Source organism: Schistocerca cancellata, chromosome 2 (assembly GCF_023864275.1).
Source record: "Schistocerca cancellata isolate TAMUIC-IGC-003103 chromosome 2, iqSchCanc2.1, whole genome shotgun sequence".
Lineage (NCBI taxonomy): Eukaryota > Metazoa > Arthropoda > Insecta > Orthoptera > Acrididae > Schistocerca > Schistocerca cancellata.
Genome location: NC_064627.1, coordinates 869,984,219 through 870,007,368, shown reverse-complemented (window position 1 = coordinate 870,007,368; position 23,150 = coordinate 869,984,219).

Here is a 23,150-nt window from a genome sequence, read left to right as displayed (position 1 = left end):
GAAACATCAATAAGCAACACGGTGTAGGAAACCCGTTGGCATTTAAAAAGGCTTCCAGTCGTTTCGGAATGGATAAGTATACGTCCTAAATAGTTTTCGAGAAAATCTTTTAGCACTCCCCTGCTAAACAGTGACAAGTTCAGGTGGATACCGACCAAGCGCCCATCTCTCCAAAGGAGACCACAGTGGCTCAATAATATTGACTGTGGTGGCCAGGTGAAATACGACCATGTTCATGCTCACAAAACCAGTGCTGGACGATACGAGCTGTGTGACCAGTGGCCTTGTCGTCTTGGTACACAGCATTGTACCACGGGATGGACCTTACCAGACAAATGCTCGCATAATTCTTGCCAGTAATGCGTCGTGACCATGGACCATACAAACACCACGACATGGCTGTCAAAATCATCACTGAACCCCTGCCATGTTTCCCTCTTGGGACGCAAATTCGGCCAGAAGCTGCAAAAAATGTGAAACAAGACTCATCCGACCAAACGACTTTCTTCCAGTGCCCCCTAGACCAGGTTTACTACGTGTTCCTGTCATGGGCATTTGGATCGCTGATGAGTGGTTTTGGAATTCCACCTTGCCCTGTAATTCCCCGCTTGTGTTGTTTTGGTACTGACAGAGTTCGCGAATGCAGATTCAGTCCTGCAGTGACGTTTGTAGCTGTCGTCTTCTTATTTTCGTCACATTCCTCTTCATCGATCGTCTGTTACTATAACTCAACACACACTTTCGTCCGCGTTGTGACTTAGCGGATTTTTTTTTCACTTTCCCTATATCCAGTATGAATCTTCGATACGATGCCTCTTGAAACACCCAACACTTCGGCTACCTTGATTACAGAAGCATCCGCCATACGGGCACCGACAATTTTCCCAAGTTCAAATTGAATTAAGTTCAAATTCAATCAACCACGACAGACACTTGCAACGTAGTGGGAACATTGCACAGATGCCATTCGTGGTCAAATACAACAGTGCAACCTAAAGTTTGGCTAGCACCTACATATATGTTTTTGCTTTCCTCTTGGTGCTTCCATATTTTTGTCCAAAATCTGTACGTTCATGTAATCCGTAGCTGTCATGGTGATTTTGATTGTACCGTAGATCCTATGTAAGACCAGGTTTATGTCTCCCATAGCATAATACTGTCTCTACATGCCAGCATCGCGGTGCTGTGTAAATTTCGAGTAACCTGGAAGACGACGTCCGTGGACACGACCATCGTCTTGATATAACAAGAAGCATGGCGTAGCTCCGTCTACGTTCGCCTTCATGAATTTTGACAGACATAATCTTATGATTATGCGTCTTTATTGTTATAATTTTTAATCTGTGACATTACCAGTGTTTGGCTCTCAAAATAATTTAATATTTTGTTCTGAAGAAGATTCCATTACTGGAATCGAAACCTAGGTAAACGAGTAAAAATTACCTTGCAACTGAAGGCTGAAAAAAATTGTTTATTTTCCGAATAACATCGCTTTGGTTCACTCCGAGACGCCTAGACACTTCCCCAGCCCTTCCTGGCACAAAGTAACAATGCCGAAGCGATCGAGCCGCGGTATTGACCGTCTAGGCATGGTTGAACTACAGACAACACGAGCCGTGTACCTCCTTCCTGGTGGAATGATTGGAACTGATCAGCGCCCCCCCCCCCCCCGCCCCCCACCACCATCCCGTCTAATAGTCACTGCTCATGCATGGTTGTTTAGAACTTAGGGCGGGTTTAGTGAACAGTCAAGTAGACTGTGTCCGTGATACAACATCCACAGTCAACGTCTGTCTTCAGGAGTTGTGGGCAGCGGGGTGATGCAAAACTTTTTTTGATGTTTGTATTATGTTAGAACAAAAAATACAAGGTGGATGAATCATTTGGATATAAGAAGCAGACCAGCGTAGCATGACATTCCAAAGTAAAAATATTGTACTAGTAGAATTCATAGTCCTCAATTTGAAGAAGATATTTCCGAGGATGTACGTCTGGAGCACAGCATTTTATTGTAGTGAATCATGAAACGTGGAAAAATTGATATGAAACTGAAGTGGACTGATAACATAAGAAATGAGGAGGATCTCCGCACAATTGCCGAGGATAGGAATGTAAGCGGAACAATGACCAGAACGGCAGGATGGTAGGACATGGTCTAATACATCAGGGAATAACTTCCATGACACTGCTGGGAAAGACAGAGTATGGGATATACACAACAAATAACTAAGGACGTTGAGTATAAGCACTACCCTGGGATAAAGATAAGAGAGGGAATTACAGCGTGTGCTGAAACCTGTGAGCAGTCTGATGACGCAGAAACAGATAATTATACTACAAACAGATATCCGTGACACATGTATGTAGTTGTGCACATGAGTGTTACGATCTTCCCTCAGATACAAGTCTTATCAAATAATTATTGGTGCAGCCTATTACCACTTCAGTACTAATTATCTGAAAGTGTTGACAAACGTAAGATAATGGCTAAACTTGAGAGAAAGGACACGATTGCGCCTGTTGGGGTGGCCGAGCGGTTCTAGGCGCTTCAGTCTGGAACCGCGCGACCGCTACGGCCGCAGGTTCGAATCCTGCCTCTGGCATGGATGTGTGTGATGTCCTTAGGTTAGTTAGGTTTAAGTAGTTCTAAGTTCTAGGGGACTGATGATCTCAGAAGTTAAGTCCCATAGTGCTTAGAGCCATTTGAACCATTTTTTTGACTCGATTGCGTCAGATTACAAGACTGGTTGTAAGCTTCTACAGTCTGTCATATAGCTCAAATATCTAGGAATAACTGTATGAGGTGATATTATGTGACACAAACAGGTGTGATTAGTATTGGGGAAGACGAACGGTGGATGTTGTAACGTCCTCGAGATAAATTTTAGCTACAGTGCGACGAGAGGAAATTATGCCTCTAACAGTTACAAACATTATGTATTCGACATATAAAAAAACAGTGAAAACGATGATAAATATTAATTATTTATATAATATTTTATGATGTAATTGGACATATCGATGTGTATCATGCAAAGACATTGATAATTGTGAATTCCTTTTATGATTTGCGTTTGTCTTCCTTTGTTTTTACCTTCTGTTGGTTGGCTTTTGCAGGTTCAGGACGCAAGACGCATATCAAACTGAGGTATGTTAAGAAATTGTAATTATTTGTTAATTATTACTTGAGAATAGAGTTCATTATTATTATAAATATAAGTGAATAATTATTTGTAACTTTAATTCCTCTCTCAGTAAGCATTATATGTGTTAATTATTTCTTTCCGCTGCAAGGAGGGCAGCCATTGATTATAGCGATTTGTAACGCGTTTTTCTGTCTATGTTTTCCTTAGAAAAAAATCAAATGTTTGCTTGATGAAGTCTAAATAGTGCACAATCCGAAAGTAAAGTTTAATAAGCATTTCAAATACTTATCCTATTTTCTATAACAATACAAAGTCTATATCAATTGTCTGCCGCCATCTTAACAATTATCTCAGCGGCAAATTCAAATTACGCAACTCTGCAGACATAAATGCGGAAGGTAACACAAATGTGTAAAAATAAATGTGCACCGGTGGTCCCGAACTCATTTTAATGAAAATAATTCGAATCAGATTGGTTCTTTAAAAACAGTGCTCATAGCACGATCCTTATATCAAACTTTTCTAGCTGATGTATGGAGCCGAAATTAATTAAGCGCGAGTTGCGAAGAATATTGTTTCAGGTAACATATGTCAGTGTTGTGCGCGCCTGATATTCGGTGGTTTTAATGATCATTTTGCTGAAGATAACTGTTTCCATCATAATCAATAGTTGTATAGAATCTGTTGTATGAGCTGTGATTTAGTGACACTTACACAACTTACAGACAACGCTTTAACACGACGTTAACTTGGAGTTCTTTAGCAACTTGACCAAGTCTTTAGCCGGGAGAAAAAATATTTAGAAATTACTCAATGTAATAAAATAAGATTATCATTTTCATTTACAAATTAATAAAATACCAAACCACCGAATAACACAGCGAACGCCACAATGTCCTGGATGTGATCCGGCACAGTGAGGAACTCCTGTATTGGAAACTGCGTACCAAGTGCTAGAGTAGAGATTGGAATCCTTATCGAGTATGCAACACAGCAGAATTCGGCAGAATTCAGAAACATAATGCAGTTATTAACAAAAAAAATCCGAACAGGCCTTGAGGACTCAACGGTACCGAGCGGCCGCGATGTCATGCTCAGCCACCGGTTGCAGATACGGAAGGGTATGTGGTCAGCACACCGCACTCCCGGCCGTTGTCAGCCTTCGTGACCGGTGCCGCTACTTCTCAAGGCATACTTCACAAGGACCGAGTGCATCCCGCTTGCTAAAGCCACACGGCAGACCCGAAAGACGACCCATCCAAGTGCTAGCCAAGCCGACAGCGCTTAACTTCGGTGGTCAAATGGGAACCGGTGTTACTAGTGCTTCAAGGCCATTGGCGAAGTTATTCACACCCTACATGAAAGTATAACAAATAGTTATCGTCATAATTGGTCACTAAAGTCAACGCTTAATTGATGTACCCATCCATCAATGTCCCTTTCCATCTTTATCGTTCGGTTGTAGTTACTGCAGTTCATTCCACTATTATCACGTTGTGACATGGATGTTATTTTCAAGGTTTGTTCTTGTACAATGCTCTTTATGAAGCTGGTATGTTGAATGAGGTAGTTAATGAGCTCACTTTTCCTTCTCTATGTCATGTTAATTCCTTTCTCTTTAACTTTTTTTTAGTATTTGTTCACTAAATTTTCCTGCAGTTCACAATGTTCTTGCTTCTCTTCTCTGTAGATCCTAAGGCTTACTGCTCTTGTTTCTCCAGAGTCCATCTCTCACAGTCATGGCTTAAAATACTGTAAATAAATGTCTTGATGAATTCTATCTACGGCCATATCTACGGCCATATGACTTCTCTGACGAAGTGGTAGTAGACTATAGATACAAACTTACCTCATGAATCAGTCTATTGCTTAGTGAAAACTGTATCAAAATCTCTACAGCAATTACGAGAGTAGCCTTCGCATATAGGGGAACTTCTATTCACCATATTTCAGCCAAATATTTGTAAATTACACCCACAAACTTTCATTTTTTCGAATGAAAACACTCCTTGTTTCAAAATTATTTATTATCACCGACGCGTTTCACCGTTTTGTGGCATCATCAGACTATCTAACTAGTTTTACATGTTTATGACGGATGGGTTATATATCCAGCCATGGTGCGTCCATTTTCCATTTTATATGACTTGATGACGAATGGGTTACACATCCAGCTACTTTTACACAATCTGATGATGCTCCAAAAGGGTGAAATGCGGCATTGATGTTAAATAATTTCGCAATCAAAACTGTTTTTATTCTAAAATAATTGGAAATTGATTGCTGTAGTACCCTGCCACAATGGAGTAGAATAATTTTAACAAACGTTTCTCGTGAATCCGCCTGACTATTAGGGAAAACCTTATCAAAATCCCTACGGTAGTTCCTGAGATTATCCCTCACGAACGGGTAGAAATATGCGGCGGGGGAGTTTAATTTCTGTTGTCACCCATTATTGCCTTCCCAAGTGTAAGATTCATTTGGATGCATTATTATTTTACATATTTCATATATTAATGTTTGTCCTTACTTGTCTGTTTGATTTCCGTATCACTATTGTTTGAGGTCTGTTTGTGTCTTGTCCAAGGCACCAGACAAAAATTTTGACGTATAGTTCTAGTTCTTTTGGGGATCTGCTAAGACCATCATTTTGTCAGCAAACCGGTAGAATTTATGGTTTTATCATTAATTTTAATCCCTTTGGTGCCGCCTTTCATTGTATGTATTGCGCTTTCTGTGAATATATATGTGTGGAGAGACAGAGGACAACATTGCTCTGGAAATTATACATTCTGGAAGAAATGGAACATTGTTGTCGCTAAATTCTGCTGGTTTAATTTGGAGGACCGATACTCCAGTACAGCTATACAACACAGGTGAAAAGAGATTAGGGAGCATACGGACGCTTTTGAGTTATCTCCCTTTCACTCCAAACGCGAGCTGGTTAGGTCAGAAAGTGGCTAATAATTCTATAAAATGTCTTCTGCCACACACTACATAGCGTGTCGTGAAGGAAACAAGAGTGTACACATCAAACGAACCACGAATGCTACATTACATTGCTTTTATAGTATGGTGTGCTTTGGTTAACTGTGCTTGAAGCTATGCTGCACAATTCGGCTAACAGCAATTGATCAACGCTTGTTCTCCGACAAATCTGCTTGTTTGAAATGAGATGCTTATTCCGTTTACTTATTAACAACATTCTTACGTCCAAAACTATAACGCCAGAAGTTCGGTGTTGATTCATGTTGCCGGTACGTCTCTCTCCGAACAACATTCCTACCGCTGAGGGCTAGCATGCCGTTCTCAAAACACCCTACACGGGGAATTTCAAATTGTGGCGTTCCAAGAAGCGCGTGAAGCCTCTGAAACTCCTGCGATATTACGCAGGAACACAATAACGGGCTGTTACGACGGGCACCAAATGTGGAAACTCAGCACCCTTGTCATGTGCGAAACAGACAGCGCTGTAAACCTGTGTACTGCGTTATGAAAAGCAACGCGCGCAGAAAGCCTTAGTTGCTTCGTATAATTACCTGATTTATTCCACTGCTCTCGTTTATTCCCTACAAAAGTTTCTTTTTTCTTTCTTTTACAAACAAATCGGGAATGTTTATGTACAGTTTACTGTGTGTTTGCCGACTGAAGTAAATCAGTAATTTCAGTTTAACGAATTCTAGTGTCGAAACTGAAAGCAGCAGACAGTAAGCGGAAATTTCTAATTTCGCAGCTAAAACCGTATTCACGCAGGAGCATACTAACGCACCAACCATCGTGCAGACTACTCACAAATGAGCGATATCGATGTTAGCACCTTCCGTATTGTAAAACAATAAAACTAGTTAAAGCGTGGAAGGCACCAGTCCATGACTGAATTCCAGCTAGATTTTTGCGTTGAATAAGTTCATATCTATCGAGATGAGTGAAGAGAGAGAGGAATTGTGGCTGGAAAAGAGCCGAGGCCACTCATTTTTACAAACTGGGTAATGCTTCGCGTACACAGTCCAAATCGCTAACGATCATTTGTTGCAAGATCCTACAGGATATTCTAAGTTCGAGCATTGTGACGTTCCTTGAGAGAATCTAGCCTGTCAAGAGACCAGCTCGATTCAGAAACGAAGCTCTCGTCTGATACACAGCCCGTTTTATTTGTACACGACATCTTGTAAACAATAAACAAAGGTTGACATGCAGTTTTTGTCTTTCTGCATTTCCTAGATTACAATACTAACCAATGTTGTTAATTTGTATTGTTACATTGGAAAGAAGGAAGTAAGTGTGTTTTTAACAAGGGACACAAGTAATTAGTCATGGCTCATAATTCTAATCAATAGTTACTAACGATTAGGATTACATTTAATGAGGGAAGAACGTCGTCATTTAAACCGTGATGAAATGTTTAAGAAGACATGTAATTGAAAATGGCAGAACACCAGCTGATGCTGCAAAGGCTCTAAATACGGGAAAAAGTGTAATTTCGAGACAATCTGGCAGTCCAGAAGAAAGTCACCGAGGAAAACAAAGGTTTATCACTGCAGAACAAGAGAGATTTCTGTGCTTTAGACTCCTGAGAAATAAGAACATCAGCTGCCAGAGTATAAATAATATAAGTAATTGAGTTCTTTCAACCGAAACTAACGGAAACAGACGACATGAAAAAAACTTTCTTGCCCTAGGACGTCTATGATTTCTAGCTATTCGTCATGTTAATTGTACAAATCGAGTTTTGAGGTACCAAAAACCAAAATTGGACAGTGTATCAATGGGGCCAGGTCCTGTTTACAGATGAATAATGCTTCGGTTTGCACCCGGATTCAAGAAGAGTGCTCATATGTAGGTGACTAGGTGATGCAGAAAGGCTTAGGAACGTACAGCAAATCAACAAGTTTCAGGGAGCTTCTGTCATGGCCTCGGGAGAAATAATGACGAACATGGAAACAGGCCTCGTTATCGTAAGAGGAGGACGGCGGGAAAACCTTTATATTCAAAAGACTTTTCAACTTTTGAAGCTTCCCATAAAGAGTATGGTCATGGATTCCTCTGCACGTGCCGCCCAGGTTGGCCGAGCGGTTCTAGGCGCTACAGTCTGGAACCGCGCGACCGCTACAGTCGCAGGTTCGATTCCTGCCTCGGGCATGGATGTCTGTGATCTCCTTACGTTAGTTAGGTTTAAATAGTTCTAAGTTCTAGGGGATTGATGACCTCAGAAGTTTCGTAGTGCTGAGAGCCGGTTGAACCATTTTAACCTCTGTATGTATGTGCCACACTACATGTTGCGGTGTGTGGACGAATGGTTTTAAAAACACAATATTCAAGTGCTACAGTGGTCGAAACCCGATGGATCAACTTTGGGATAACCTTCAGAGAAAAGCTTCGGAGATTGTAGACAACTTCTATTGCCTTGGTTAACTGTACACTTCACTTAAATATCACCAGGCAAACATTCCTCAAGGTATCTCCCATCTCATTTCGTCAATGTCATACCCGTGGGGGGGGGGGGGGGGGGCAAGGGAGGGCCAACCCCCCCCCCCCCTCTCCAAGCTCTCAGGTAAAGGAAAAAATATAATGCAGTCAGATGTTTTCTCTCAAGGAAATGGTTTAGAAATCGGTATTATGTTAGATTTAACAGGTTCGGAACTTGATCTATTTTATGGCTACTTACAAGTCATCTTTTGTTCTCCAAAATATTAAAAATACTCCATACCCCCAGGTCTAGCCCCCTCCCTCACCGCCCCGACCCCCCCACCCCCCCCCCCCCACCCCCGCCCACAAACTATCGTATGGGAGCCCTTGGTCACTGACAAAGAGGTCCCGCTATATGTAATTAAAAAGAGGTGCAGCCACTTACTGATGCCAAAACGTACTGACAACTCAGAGTGATACGTTTTATGAACTTCTAATTCTATGGCTGTCTCCTTACATTTCTAAAAAGTGATTATTATGTAGAGTCTTGTACCCAAAGGAAGCAAGGATGTTGTTATGGGTGGTCTATATCCTCTTTCTAGAACACAAATGCACACATGGATAATACGGTTCTTTATTTGCATGAACTGGATACTTAAGCTGGATACTTAACTAGAAAAGAGTCAATTTTTTATGGTACAAGCTCATCAGTAATAGTCCTCGTGCAGACAGTTTCGGCAATGTTGCTACTACAAACTTCAGTCTCACAGCCGGTCCCACTACAGTCACTAATCTGGTATCTATGTACCGCCGTAAACTGCGACGTGAACTGAGCTTGCTCTGCGATAAACTGAAAGACGTCAAACTGGAGGTGTGAGCCAGTGCGGCCCTCCGATCAGCGGAATTGAACTAAATTCGTGCTGTCGAGAGGGCGTTGGCGGCATGTTCGTTATTGGTGTGTTGGTTCCAATGGCTTTGAGCACTATGCGACTTAACTTCTGAAGTCATCAGTCGCCTAGAACTTAGAAATAATTAAACCTAACTAACCTAAGGACATCATACACATCCATGCCCGAGGCAGGATTCGAACCTGCGACCGTAGCGGTCGCTCGGCTCCAGACTGTAGCGCCTAGAACCGCACGGCCACTCCGGCCGGCTTTATTGGTGTGTCCTTGGCCTCTCTCGTGATAGGCGGGCTTGATCCAGCGCCTACTGTTTATCTTAAAGCTTCATCTTTTGACTGATGTGCTGGCGACACCTTACTCCAGCACAAATATTGTTACATAGTTATGTAATAATAAGTACATATGATTAGTTACATGTAAATAATGCGTGCAGGGTGATTCAGCCGAAACTACCGCTGGGCTGTATCCAACCCGCAATGCCTCCAAATACCACGTCCAAGATTTTCATATTCTATCGCTCGCTTCGTGAACTCTATCAACCCTACGGAAAAAATGAAATTTTTCTTAGGAAATTTAATGTAGTTAAATTTTGTATTGGTATGCCACTTTACTACAGGCTGTATCTTTCTAAATATTCTAGGAAAAAAAAACAGAAGTGACTTACAAACGCGTTTTCATTGGATAACTCTAAATCTGTGGCTTCCAGCGAAAAATACACTACTGGCCATTAAAATTGCTACACCACGAAGATGACGCGCTACAGACGCGAAATTTAACCGATCAGAAGAAGATGCTGTGATATGCAAATGATTAGCTTTTCAAAGCATTCACACAAGACTGGCGCTGGTGGCGACACCAACAATGTGCTGACATGAGGAAAGTTTCCAACCGGTTTCTCATACACAAACAGTAGTTGACTGGCGTTGCCTGGTGAAACGTTGTTGTGATGCCTCATGTAAGGAGGAGAAATGCGTACCATCACGTTTTCGAAGTTGATAAAGGTCGGATTGTAGCCTATCGCGATTCCGGTTTATCGTATCGCGACATTTCTGCTAGCGTTGGTCGAGGTTCACTGACTGTTAGCAGAATATGGAATCGGTGCGTTCAGAATGGTAATACGGAACGCCGTTCTGGATCCCAACGGCCTCGTATCACTAACAGTCGAGATGACAGGCATCTTATCCGCATGGCTGTAACGGATCGTGCAGCCACGTCTAGATCCCTGCGTCAACAGATGGGGGCATTTGCATGACAACAACCATCTGCACGAACAGTTCGATGGTGTTTGCAACAGCATGGACTACCAGCTCGGAGACCATGGCTGCGGTTACCCTTGACGCTGCATCGCAGACAGGAGCGCCTGCGATGGTGTATTCAAAGACGAACCTGGGTGCACGATTAGCAAAACGTCGTTATTTCGGATGAATCCAGGTTCTAGAATGAGATTTTCACTCTGCAGCGGAGTGTGCGCTGATATGAAACTTCCTGGCAGATTAAAACTGTGTGTCCGACCGAGACTCGAACTCGGGACCTTTGCCTTTCGCGGGCAAGTGCTCTACCAACTGAGCTACCGAAGCACGACTCACGCCCGGTACTCACAGCTTTACTTCTGCCAGTACCTCGCCTCCTACCTTCCAAACTTTACAGAAGCTCTCCTGCGAACCTTGCAGAACTAGCACTCCTGAAAGAAAGGATATTGCGGAGACATGGCTTAGCCACAGCCTGGGGGATGTTTCCAGAATGAGATTTTCACTCTGCAGCGGAGTGTGCGCTGATATGAAACTTCCTGGCAGATTAAAACTGTGTGTCCGACCGAGACTCGAACTCGGGACCTTTGCCTTTCGCGGGCAGGTGCTCTACCAACTGAGCTACCGAAGCACGACTCACGCCCGGTACTCACAGCTTTACTTCTGCCAGTACCTCGCCTCCTACCTTCCAAACTTTACAGAAGCTCTCCTGCGAACCTTGCAGAACTAGCACTCCTGAAAGAAAGGATATTGCGGAGACATGGCTTAGCCACAGCCTGGGGGATGTTTCCAGAATGAGATTTTCACTCTGCAGCGGAGTGTGCGCTGATATGAAACTTCCTGGCAGATTAAAACTGTGTGTCCGACCGAGACTCGAACTCGGGACCTTTGCCTTTCGCGGGCAAGTGCTCTACCAACTGAGCTACCGAAGCACGACTCACGCCCGGTACTCACAGCTTTACTTCTGCCAGTACCTCGCCTCCTACCTTCCAAACTTTACAGAAGCTCTCCTGCGAAACTTGCAGAACTAGCACTCCTGAAAGAAAGGATACTGCGGAGACATGGCTTAGCCACAGCCTGGGGGATGTTTCCAGAATGAGATTTTCACTCTGCAGCGGAGTGTGCGCTGATATGAAACTTCCTGGCAGATTAAAACTGTGTGTCCGACCGAGACTCGAACTCGGGACCTTTGCCTTTCGCGGGCAAGTGCTCTACCAACTGAGGTACCGAAGCACGACTCACGCCCGGTACTCACAGCTTTACTTCTGCCAGTACCTCGCCTCCTACCTTCCAAACTTTACAGAAGCTCTCCTGCGAACCTTGCAGAACTAGCACTCCTGAAAGAAAGGATATTGCGGAGACATGGCTTAGCCACAGCCTGGGGGATGTTTCCAGAATGAGATTTTCACTCTGCAGCGGAGTGTGCGCTGATATGAAACTTCCTGGCAGATTAAAACTGTGTGTCCGACCGAGACTCGAACTCGGGACCTTTGCCTTTCGCGGGCAAGTGCTCTACCAACTGAGCTACCGAAGCACGACTCACGCCCGGTACTCACAGCTTTACTTCTGCCAGTACCTCGCCTCCTACCTTCCAAACTTTACAGAAGCTCTCCTGCGAACCTTGCAGAACTAGCACTCCTGAAAGAAAGGATATTGCGGAGACATGGCTTAGCCACAGCCTGGGGGATGTTTCCAGAATGAGATTTTCACTCTGCAGCGGAGAGTGCGCTGATATGAAACTTCCTGGCAGATTAAAACTGTGTGTCCGACCGAGACTCGAACTCGGGACCTTTGCCTTTCGCGGGCAAGTGCTCTACCAACTGAGCTACCGAAGCACTGGCAGAAGTAAAGCTGTGAGTACCGGGCGTGAGTCGTGCTTCGGTAGCTCTGTTGGTAGAGCACTTGCCTGCGAAAGGCAAAGGTCCCGAGTTCGAGTCTCGGTCGGACACACAGTTATAATCTGCCAGGAAGTTTCATATCAGCGCACATTCCGCTGCAGAGTGAAAATCTCATTCTGGAAACATCCCCCAGGCTGTGGCTAAGCCATGTCTCCGCAATATCCTTTCTTTCAGGAGTGCTAGTTCTGCAAGGTTCGCAGGAGAGCTTCTGTAAAGTTTGGAAGGTAGGAGGCGAGGTACTGGCAGAAGTAAAGCTGTGAGTACCGGGCGTGAGTCGTGCTTCGGTAGCTCAGTTGGTAGAGCACTTGCCCGCGAAAGGCAAAGGTCCCGAGTTCGAGTCTCGGTCGGACACACAGTTTTAATCTGCCAGGAAGTTTCATATCAGCGCACACTCCGCTGCAGAGTGAAAATCTCATTCTGGAAACATCCCCCAGGCTGTGGCTAAGCCATGTCTCCGCAATATCCTTTCTTTCAGGAGTGCTAGTTCTGCAAGGTTCGCAGGAGAGCTTCTGTAAAGTTTGGAAGGTAGGAGGCGAGGTACTGGCAGAAGTAAAGCTGTGAGTACCGGGCGTGAGTCGTGCTTCGGTAGCTCAGTTGGTAGAGCACTTGCCCGCGAAAGACAAAGGTCCCGAGTTCGAGTCTCGGTCGGACACACAGTTTTAATCTGCCAGGAAGTTTCATATCAGCGCACACTCCGCTGCAGAGTGAAAATCTCATTCTGGAAACATCCCCCAGGCTGTGGCTAAGCCATGTCTCCGCAATATCCTTTCTTTCAGGAGTGCTAGTTCTGCAAGGTTCGCAGGAGAGCTTCTGTAAAGTTTGGAAGGTAGGAGGCGAGGTACTGGCAGAAGTAAAGCTGTGAGTACCGGGCGTGAGTCGTGCTTCGGTAGCTCAGTTGGTAGAGCACTTGCCCGCGAAAGGCAAAGGTCCCGAGTTCGAGTCTCGGTCGGACACACAGTTTTAATCTGCCAGGAAGTTTCATATCAGCGCACACTCCGCTGCAGAGTGAAAATCTCATTCTGGAAACATCCCCCAGGCTGTGGCTAAGCCATGTCTCCGCAATATCCTTTCTTTCAGGAGTGCTAGTTCTGCAAGGTTCGCAGGAGAGCTTCTGTAAAGTTTGGAAGGTAGGAGGCGAGGTACTGGCAGAAGTAAAGCTGTGAGTACCGGGCGTGAGTCGTGCTTCGGTACCTCAGTTGGTAGAGCACTTGCCCGCGAAAGGCAAAGGTCCCGAGTTCGAATCTCGGTCGGACACACAGTTTTAATCTGCCAGGAAGTTTCATATCAGCGCACACTCCACTGCAGAGTGAAAATCTCATTCTGGAAACATCCCCCAGGCTGTGGCTAAGCCATGTCTCCGCAATATCCTTTCTTTCAGGAGTGCTAGTTCTGCAAGGTTCGCAGGAGAGCTTCTGTAAAGTTTGGAAGGTAGGAGGCGAGGTACTGGCAGAAGTAAAGCTGTGAGTACCGGGCGTGAGTCGTGCTTCGGTAGCTCAGTTGGTAGAGCACTTGCCCGCGAAAGGCAAAGGTCCCGAGTTCGAGTCTCGGTCGGACACACAGTTTTAATCTGCCAGGAAGTTTCATATCAGCGCACACTCCGCTGCAGAGTGAAAATCTCATTCTGGAAACATCCCCCAGGCTGTGGCTAAGCCATGTCTCCGCAATATCCTTTCTTTCAGGAGTGCTAGTTCTGCAAGGTTCGCAGGAGAGCTTCTGTAAAGTTTGGAAGGTAGGAGGCGAGGTACTGGCAGAAGTAAAGCTGTGAGTACCGGGCGTGAGTCGTGCTTCGGTAGCTCTGTTGGTAGAGCACTTGCCCGCGAAAGGCAAAGGTCCCGAGTTCGAGTCTCGGTCGGACACACAGTTTTAATCTGCCAGGAAGTTTCATATCAGCGCACACTCCGCTGCAGAGTGAAAATCTCATTCTGGAAACATCCCCCAGGCTGTGGCTAAGCCATGTCTCCGCAATATCCTTTCTTTCAGGAGTGCTAGTTCTGCAAGGTTCGCAGGAGAGCTTCTGTAAAGTTTGGAAGGTAGGAGGCGAGGTACTGGCAGAAGTAAAGCTGTGAGTACCGGGCGTGAGTCGTGCTTCGGTAGCTCAGTTGGTAGAGCACTTGCCCGCGAAAGGCAAAGGTCCCGAGTTCGAGTCTCGGTCGGACACACAGTTTTAATCTGCCAGGAAGTTTCATATCAGCGCACACTCCGCTGCAGAGTGAAAATCTCATTCTGGAAACATCCCCCAGGCTGTGGCTAAGCCATGTCTCCGCAATATCCTTTCTTTCAGGAGTGCTAGTTCTGCAAGGTTCGCAGGAGAGCTTCTGTAAAGTTTGGAAGGTAGGAGGCGAGGTACTGGCAGAAGTAAAGCTGTGAGTACCGGGCGTGAGTCGTGCTTCGGTAGCTCAGTTGGTAGAGCACTTGCCCGCGAAAGGCAAAGGTCCCGAGTTCGAGTCTCGGTCGGACACACAGTTTTAATCTGCCAGGAAGTTTCATATCAGCGCACACTCCGCTGCAGAGTGAAAATCTCATTCTGGAAACATCCCCCAGGCTGTGGCTAAGCCATGTCTCCGCAATATCCTTTCTTTCAGGAGTGCTAGTTCTGCAAGGTTCGCAGGAGAGCTTCTGTAAAGTTTGGAAGGTAGGAGGCGAGGTACTGGCAGAAGTAAAGCTGTGAGTACCGGGCGTGAGTCGTGCTTCGGTACCTCAGTTGGTAGAGCACTTGCCCGCGAAAGGCAAAGGTCCCGAGTTCGAGTCTCGGTCGGACACACAGTTTTAATCTGCCAGGAAGTTTCATATCAGCGCACACTCCGCTGCAGAGTGAAAATCTCATTCTGGAAACATCCCCCAGGCTGTGGCTAAGCCATGTCTCCGCAATATCCTTTCTTTCAGGAGTGCTAGTTCTGCAAGGTTCGCAGGAGAGCTTCTGTAAAGTTTGGAAGGTAGGAGGCGAGGTACTGGCAGAAGTAAAGCTGTGAGTACCGGGCGTGAGTCGTGCTTCGGTAGCTCAGTTGGTAGAGCACTTGCCCGCGAAAGACAAAGGTCCCGAGTTCGAGTCTCGGTCGGACACACAGTTTTAATCTGCCAGGAAGTTTCATATCAGCGCACACTCCGCTGCAGAGTGAAAATCTCATTCTGGAAACATCCCCCAGGCTGTGGCTAAGCCATGTCTCCGCAATATCCTTTCTTTCAGGAGTGCTAGTTCTGCAAGGTTCGCAGGAGAGCTTCTGTAAAGTTTGGAAGGTAGGAGGCGAGGTACTGGCAGAAGTAAAGCTGTGAGTACCGGGCGTGAGTCGTGCTTCGGTAGCTCAGTTGGTAGAGCACTTGCCCGCGAAAGGCAAAGGTCCCGAGTTCGAGTCTCGGTCGGACACACAGTTTTAATCTGCCAGGAAGTTTCATATCAGCGCACACTCCGCTGCAGAGTGAAAATCTCATTCTGGAAACATCCCCCAGGCTGTGGCTAAGCCATGTCTCCGCAATATCCTTTCTTTCAGGAGTGCTAGTTCTGCAAGGTTCGCAGGAGAGCTTCTGTAAAGTTTGGAAGGTAGGAGGCGAGGTACTGGCAGAAGTAAAGCTGTGAGTACCGGGCGTGAGTCGTGCTTCGGTTCCTCAGTTGGTAGAGCACTTGCCCGCGAAAGGCAAAGGTCCCGAGTTCGAGTCTCGGTCGGACACACAGTTTTAATCTGCCAGGAAGTTTCATATCAGCGCACACTCCACTGCAGAGTGAAAATCTCATTCTGGAAACATCCCCCAGGCTGTGGCTAAGCCATGTCTCCGCAATATCCTTTCTTTCAGGAGTGCTAGTTCTGCAAGGTTCGCAGGAGAGCTTCTGTAAAGTTTGGAAGGTAGGAGGCGAGGTACTGGCAGAAGTAAAGCTGTGAGTACCGGGCGTGAGTCGTGCTTCGGTAGCTCAGTTGGTAGAGCACTTGCCCGCGAAAGGCAAAGGTCCCGAGTTCGAGTCTCGGTCGGACACACAGTTTTAATCTGCCAGGAAGTTTCATATCAGCGCACACTCCGCTGCAGAGTGAAAATCTCATTCTGGAAACATCCCCCAGGCTGTGGCTAAGCCATGTCTCCGCAATATCCTTTCTTTCAGGAGTGCTAGTTCTGCAAGGTTCGCAGGAGAGCTTCTGTAAAGTTTGGAAGGTAGGAGGCGAGGTACTGGCAGAAGTAAAGCTGTGAGTACCGGGCGTGAGTCGTGCTTCGGTAGCTCTGTTGGTAGAGCACTTGCCCGCGAAAGGCAAAGGTCCCGAGTTCGAGTCTCGGTCGGACACACAGTTTTAATCTGCCAGGAAGTTTCATATCAGCGCACACTCCGCTGCAGAGTGAAAATCTCATTCTGGAAACATCCCCCAGGCTGTGGCTAAGCCATGTCTCCGCAATATCCTTTCTTTCAGGAGTGCTAGTTCTGCAAGGTTCGCAGGAGAGCTTCTGTAAAGTTTGGAAGGTAGGAGGCGAGGTACTGGCAGAAGTAAAGCTGTGAGTACCGGGCGTGAGTCGTGCTTCGGTACCTCAGTTGGTAGAGCACTTGCCCGCGAAAGGCAAAGGTCCCGAGTTCGAGTCTCGGTCGGACACACAGTTTTAATCTGCCAGGAAGTTTCATATCAGCGCACACTCCGCTGCAGAGTGAAAATCTCATTCTGGAAACATCCCCCAGGCTGTGGCTAAGCCATGTCTCCGCAATATCCTTTCTTTCAGGAGTGCTAGTTCTGCAAGGTTCGCAGGAGAGCTTCTGTAAAGTTTGGAAGGTAGGAGGCGAGGTACTGGCAGAAGTAAAGCTGTGAGTACCGGGCGTGAGTCGTGCTTCGGTAGCTCAGTTGGTAGAGCACTTGCCCGCGAAAGGCAAAGGTCCCGAGTTCGAGTCTCGGTCGGACACACAGTTTTAATCTGCCAGGAAGTTTCATATCAGCGCACACTCCGCTGCAGAGTGAAAATCTCATTCTGGAAACATCCCCCAGGCTGTGGCTAAGCCATGTCTCCGCAATATCCTTTCTTTCAGGAGTGCTAGTTCTGCAAGGTTCGCAGGAGAGCTTCTGTAAAGTTTGGAAGGTAGGAGGCGAGGTACTGGCAGAAGTAAAGCTGTGAGTACCGGGCGTGAGTCGTGCTTCGGTACCTCAGTTGGTAGAGCACTTGCCCGCGAAAGGCAAAGGTCCCGAGTTCGAGTCTCGGTCGGACACACAGTTTTAATCTGCCAGGAAGTTTCATATCAGCGCACACTCCGCTGCAGAGTGAAAATCTCATTCTGGAAACATCCCCCAGGCTGTGGCTAAGCCATGTCTCCGCAATATCCTTTCTTTCAGGAGTGCTAGTTCTGCAAGGTTCGCAGGAGAGCTTCTGTAAAGTTTGGAAGGTAGGAGGCGAGGTACTGGCAGAAGTAAAGCTGTGAGTACCGGGCGTGAGTCGTGCTTCGGTAGCTCAGTTGGTAGAGCACTTGCCCGCGAAAGGCAAAGGTCCCGAGTTCGAGTCTCGGTCGGACACACAGTTTTAATCTGCCAGGAAGTTTCAATCCAGGTTCTGTCTACAGCATCATGATGGTTGCATCCGTGTTTGGCGACATCGTGGTGAATGCACATTGGAAGCGTGTATTCGTCATCGCCACACTGGCGTATCACCCGGCGTAATGGTATGGTTTGCCATTGGTTACACGTCTCTGTCACGTCTTGTTAGCATTGACGGCACTTTGAACAGTGAACGTTACATTTCAGATGTGTTACATCCCGTGGCTCTACCCTTCATTCGATCCCTGCGATACCCTACATTTCAGCAGGATAATGCACGACCGCATGTTGCAGGTCCTGTACGGGCCTTTCTGGATACAGAAAACGTTCGACTGCTGCCCTGGCCAGCACATTCTCCAGATTTCTCACCAGTTGAAATCGTCTTGTCAATGGTGGCCGAGCAACTGGCTCGTCACAATACGCCAGTCACTACTCTTGATGAACTGTGGTATCGTGTTGAAGCTGCATGGGCAGCTTTACCTGTACACGCCATCCAAGCTCTGTTTGACTCAATGCCCAGGCGTATCAAGGCCGTTATTACGGCCAGTGGTGGTTATTATGGGTACTGATTTCTCAGGATCTATGCATCCAAATTGCGTGAAAATGTAGTCACATGTCGGTTATAGAATAATATATTTGTCCAAATAATACCCGTTTATCATCTGCATTTCTTTTCGGTGTTGCAATTTTAATGGCTATTAGTGTATTACAGTACAAGATTTAACTACATTACATTTCCTACATAAAAGTCCTGTCCACCTTTTCTGTAGGAGTAATTATTTGGGTGTAGCAAGCTAGAGGGTATGAAAAAGTGGTATTTGAAGGTGTTGCGGGTTGTATAAAACACAACGATAACAGCAGCTGGCTCACTCTATGTACCAAACAGACCTCCTAAGATTTTTTATCAAAAGAAAAATAGTGTGGGCCTTTGACAATTTTGACCTGCATATTTGACTAACAGCGCCCAGCGAATGTTCTAGAGAAACGAAAATAACATTGGATGGCAAGGAAGCGTGTGAGTGTGTGTGTGTGTGTGTGTGTACAGGAAGTATCTTCGTTGGACGATCTTAAGGAATTACAGAAATACTTGGACAAAATTTCCACTTGGTGAAAATACATCAAATAGTATGCACACCATGGCGTAATAGTGGAATGCGATATGTTATGGAACGATTACGTAAAATCAGAATTAGAGAAGATGAAGATTTGTTGGAAGGATTCTAGGAAAATGCGGTGCATCCGTAGAAGAAAACTCAAACAATGTGTTAGTGCTACCAGTTCTAGAATACTGTTCCTGTAGTTGGGTGTCCGTACCAAGTAGACGCCACAACAGCCGTCGAAGGAATCCATAGACGAGCTACTAGGATCATAACAGTTCGGTACAGCTAATGTGGAAGTGTAACGGAAACTCTCGGAGACGTTGATGGGAATCCCTGAATAAAAGGCGACGTAGCTCTCGCGAAACTCTCTTGGGTAAATTTAGAGAACCTGTGTTCGAAAATGATTCTGCGACAATTACACAGTGACGAGCGTGTGTCTCACGTAAGGATCATGAGAAATAGAGAAAAGAGAAGTCATTTTTCCTTCGCTCAGTAGCCAAAAGGAATATAGGAAAGAAAATTACTAATACTGGTACTTTGTTGTACCATCAATCACACACTGAAAAGTGGCTTGCGGAGTATGTGTGTTGATACCAATCAACCAACGAAGTCTTACTTCAGAGGTACCGCGCCATTTTATATGATGATCGCGTAGTATCATGTTTTTGGTATAACGCAATACTGATTAATTCCGATAAATTAGAGTTTGGGCTTGAAGACACAAAAACTCTGTTTCTTCAACTAATGTTTCGGACGTGTTCCTTTCGACCATCTTCCGAGTAAGGATACATTCTGTCGTCTCACTCGGTAAATAGGCGGAAGGTTGCCATATCGAATACAGTTTGGAGTATATATTCTTGCTCGTTGCCATTAGTTGTAGATTTAATAGGTAAATTAAGAAAAACTGAAGTGCACAATTCCAACCATTTGAGTTATAACATCGAACGTAAGTACTGTTAACAAGGTGTTGTGACATGCAGATGTTCTCATAAGAGAGCTAACGTTCTGCTCAGTAGGATATTGCACTTTATTTTTATCTTCAGCTTACAGTAAGTAAGTTCTTCAAGGCGAAAATTACTTTTCCGTGTATAGAGAATCACAAAACCATCGCGAACAATAATGTAATAATTCATAATTCAAAGAAGTTATACGTACTCTGAAATGAGGGGATGTTACAGGAAGATCAGTTGAATATGTCATAGTTGCTAAGCAGTAGCGCTAATTATTTACAGAACAGTAGAAAAACTAGTAAACATCAGTTTGCATTCCTGAGCAGTCTCTGGACACAGAAATTAATACTAACCTTTTGACTTATCTTAGGAAACAGATTTAAATAGAAAAACCTACATTCGTAGCATTTGTAGATTTAGAGGCAGCTTTTGACTATGAGTCAGAATATACACTTAGAAATTCTGATGTTATCAGGGATAATGCAGAAATATCTCGAACTTGTACAGGAAGATGAAATATAGACTTTAACGTTTGCCAATGGTGTACTAATTCTATCAAGGAGGACAAAAGACGTGAATTATCAGTTGAACAGAATGAATAGTGTCCTGAAAGGAGGTTATAAGTCAGTCATCAACGAAAGCAAAAGAAGGGTAGCAGAATGTAGCTGAATTAAATGACGTGGTGCTCAAGAAGTTAGATTAGGATATGAGACGCCAAGTGTAGTTCATCGCTTTTGGTATTTGGGTAGCAAAGAAATGTAACAATGTCCAAAATAAAGTGGGTGTAAAATTAGTTTCAACAGCAAGAAAAGAGTTTCTAAGAAAGAAAAATATTTTAACTTCTGGTGTAAAGCTGAGTGTTAGTGAAGATTTCTTGCAGTCCTGTACGGAAACATGGACGACAAAGATTTCATACAAAAGGTGTTGTACTACTTAGTACGCAAGGGTAAGGAGAAGTGGGCTACAGGGAGGGACAGCAGCTGTCGTCGTAAAGAAAATGCACAGGAGCAGAAATTATTAGCGAACACGTAAATACAGAGCCTTAAACAGGCCGCAGTCACCGAAGACCTATCGACATAGTAACCATTCGCTGTTGTGTCACTTTCGCGTCATCTTTCGGAGTGTCGACATCCACACCTAGGATGCTGGCTCCGTTTTAGACGCTGTCAGGCAACCCAAAAACACGGTTCTTTTTGCAGTGGTCAGAGCTTGACAACAGTATTTAAACGTCCCACGATCAGACCGCCTTCATCAAACTACCAGAGAACAGTATGATCCAACTATGTTCCAAAAACCAGATGGTAGTTATAAGAGTCGAGGGATATGAAAGGGAAGCAGTGGTTGGGAAGGGAGTGAGACAGGGTTGTAGCCTCTCCCCGATGTTATTCGATCTGTATAATGAGCAAACAGTAAAGGAAACAAAAGAAAAATTCGGAGTAGGTATTAAAATCCATGGAAAAGAAATAAAAACTTTGAGGTTCGAAGATGACATTGTAATTCTGTCAGGAACAGCAAAGGACTTGGAATACAGTTGAACGGAATGGATAGTGTGTTGAAAGGAGGATATAAGATGAACATCAACAAAAGCAAAACGAGGATAGTGGAATGTAGTCGAATTAAGTCGGGTGATGCTGAGGGAATTAGGTTAGGTTGGCTCTGAGCACTATGGGACTTAACTTCTAAGGTCATCAGTCCCCTAGAACTTAGAACTACTTAAACCTAACTAACCTAAGGACATCAAACACATCCATGCCCGAGGCAGGATTCGAACCTGCGACCGTAGCGGTCACGCGGTTCCAGACTGCAGCGCCTATAACCGCTTGGCCACACCGGCCGGCAATTAGATTAGGAAATGAGCACTTAAAATAGTAAAGAAATTTTGCTATTTGTGGAGCAAAATAACTGATGATGGTGGAAGTAGAGAGGATATAAAATGTAGACTGGCAATGGCAAGGAAAGTGTATCTGAAGAAGAGAAATTTGTTAACATCGAGTATAGATTTAAGTGTCAGGAAGTCGTTTCTGAAAGTATTTGTATGGAATGTAGCCATGTATGGAAGTGAAACATGGCCGATAAACAGTTTCGACAAGAAGAGAATAGAAGCTTTCGAAATGTGGTGCTACAGAAGAATGCTGAGCCGGCCGGAGTGGCCGTGCGGTTCTAGGCGCTACAGTCTGGAACCGCGCGACCGCTACGGTCGCAGGTTAGAATCCTGCCTCGGGCATGGATGTGTGTGATGTCCTTGGGTTATTTAGGTTTAAGTAGTTCTAAGTTCTAGGGGACTGATGACCTCAGAAGCTAAGTCCCATAGTGGTCAGAGCCATTTGAACCATTTTGAAGAATGCTGAAGATTAGATGGGTAGATTACATAAATAATGAGGAGGTATTGAATAGAATTGGGGAGAAGAGGAGAGTGTGGCACAACTTGACAAGAAGGAGGGACCGGTTGGTAGGACATACACTCCTGGAAATGGAAAAAAGAACACATTGACACCGGTGTGTCAGACCCACCATACTTGCTCCAGACACTGCGAGAGGGCTGTACAAGCAATGATCACACGCACGGCACAGCGGACACACCAGGAACCGCGGTGTTGGCCGTCGAATGGCGCTAGCTGCGCAGCATTTGTGCACCGCCGCCGTCAGTGTCAGCCAGTTTGCCGTGGCATACGGAGCTCCATCGCAGTCTTTAACACTGGTAGCATGCCGCGACAGCGTGGACGTGAACCGTATGTGCAGTTGACGGACTTTGAGCGAGGGCGTATAGTGGGCATGCGGGAGGCCGGGTGGACGTACCGCCGAATTGCTCAACACGTGGGGCGTGAGGTCTCCACAGTACATCGATGTTGTCGCCAGTGGTCGGCGGAAGGTGCACGTGCCCGTCGACCTGGGACCGGACCGCAGCGACGCACGGATGCACGCCAAGACCGTAGGATCCTACGCAGTGCCGTAGGGGACCGCACCGCCACTTCCCAGCAAATTAGGGACACTGTTGCTCCTGGGGTATCG